At 44.3% G+C, this 2,126-nt stretch overlaps 1 protein-coding gene across 3 annotated transcripts in view; it reads left to right on the top strand.

Annotated features, from left to right (window-relative positions):
- The window catches only part of DIPK1A (divergent protein kinase domain 1A), an 89,044-nt gene that overhangs the window by 83,652 nt on the left and 3,266 nt on the right, over positions 1-2,126 (top strand). The window lies entirely within an intron of this gene.

Consider the following 2,126-nt stretch of genomic DNA (forward strand, 5'->3'; position numbering starts at 1 on the left):
CCCCCCTCCCCAGTCCCCCCTTTGGTTTTGGGCATGCCCACACACACACACCCAGAATGATTTTTTTTTTCACTTTTTTTTTTTTTTTTGGAGAGGTTTTTGCTATAGGGCACGTGCGCTCACCAGGCAAGACAGAGACAGAAAGCAAGAAATCACCCCCTGGGGGGATGGCCACACTGCAATCCCTTGTCCTCCGTTCTCCTCTCAGGATCTTGGGCACACATGCACACATGCCCGTGCCCAGCATGAATTTAAGCCACCGGGTCCAGGACTCAAACCATGGTCGACTATGGGAGTTCAGTGACATAGCCATTACGCTAACTGCTGGTTCTGCTTCCTCAGTTTTCTCTCTGTGTGTCTTTCTCTGGTCAAATTAAAATAAATGAATGAATAAATAAAACTAAATAAATAATTCTTTAAACAAAGATTTTTGCAGTACCGGCAGTTAGCGCTATGGCTATGTCACTGGACTCCCATGTAGTCAACTGCAGTTCGAGTCCCAGACCCGGCGGCTTAAAATCACGCCGGGCTCATGTTTGTGCGTGCCCAAGATCCCGAGAGGAGAATGGAGAAGGGATTGTGGTGTGGCCACCCTCCCTGGGGGGTGATTTCTCACTTTCTGTCTCTGTCTTTCTGGCGAGCACACACACCCTATATAAAAAACCTCTCAAAAAAAAAAAAGATTTTTGCTGTAGGGCACATGCGCTTGCTGGACAGACAAAGACAGAGAGACAGAAAGTGAGAAGTCACCCTCTGGGGGGATGGCCACGCAACAATTTCTTCTCTTCCATTCTCTCTGGATTTTGAGCACGCACACACATGCACTCTGCGTGTTTTAAGCTGTTGGGTTCGAGACTCAAACCACAGTGGACTATGAAGACGTCCAGCGATGTAATCATTATGCCATCTGTTGGTCCCAACAGGGGAATACTTTTTAACCTTCCACTTTTGGGATGATAGAACTTAAAAATATATATATTAAGTGTGATAAATACAAATTAGCAGAAAATAACTTAGCAGAAAGCAATTAGTGTAACTTTGGAAAAAGTACATTACAATGCAATTTTGCAAGTAAATGTATGAATAAGACAAGCAATCATTACTAAGTGTCTCAATTAACTATAAAAAGGGCATGAGAGTGCTGGAGGAGTTAGGGTAGGCATTTCATCACAACTATACTTAGGGGCAGGGGACCAGCGGGTAGTAGACTGGTTATATCACTAGACTCTCCTGTAATGGACTGAGATTCAAGTCCTGGACTCAGTGGTTTAAAACTCATGCCTGGGCATGTGTGCGTGTGCGTGCCCCAAAATCCTGAGAGGAGAATGGAGAAGGGATTGCAAGCATGGCCAACCCACCTGGGGGTTGATTTCTTGCTTTCTGTCTCTGGTGAGCACACATACCCTATAGCAAAAATCTCTCAAAAATAAACAAATAAATAAATAACAAATATACTTAGCATGGTTAAGGCCAGAGCCCTGGATCGGTGGCTTGAAAATCACACTGGACAATGGGGCCAGCAAGTGGCATGGTGGTTAAGGACTCTGAACTCCCACATGGCCAACTACAGTTCGAGTTGTGGATCTGGCAGCTTTTTCACTTTACTTCTCTCTCCCTCTCTCTTTTTCTCTCTGGTCAATATAAAATTCTTTATTTTAAAGAATTTATTTAACTTTATTTATTTATTTATTTTAATTTGACCAGAGAGGAGAGGGACAGAGTGAGAGAGAAAGATAAGGAGGGAGAGAAAGTGAGAAACCAAGCCTCCAGGTCCGGGATTCGAACCATGGTTACCTATGTGAGAGTCCAGTGCTCGTAAACACCATACCACCTCCTGGCCCCGTAAATAATTTTTTAAATGTTTTTCTAACTTTATTTACTTTTTAATTTTGACTAGAGACAGGCAGAGAGGGAAAGCGAGAAAGCAAGCTGCCAGGTCCAGGACCTGAACAGTGGTCAGCCATGTGGGAGTTCAGTGCTCTTAACCACCATGCCACCTGCCAGCCCCTTAAATAATTCTTTTTAAAAAAAGAAGAAAATTACACCAGACAAATGTGCATGCATGCTCTGGATCCTGGAGAATGGAGAAGGGATTGCAGTGTTGCCATAACCTCCCCCCCCCGGGG

The sequence above is a fragment of the Tupaia chinensis genome, unplaced genomic scaffold (genome assembly GCF_000334495.1).
Source record: "Tupaia chinensis unplaced genomic scaffold, TupChi_1.0 Scaffold000023_1, whole genome shotgun sequence".
NCBI lineage: Eukaryota > Metazoa > Chordata > Mammalia > Scandentia > Tupaiidae > Tupaia > Tupaia belangeri.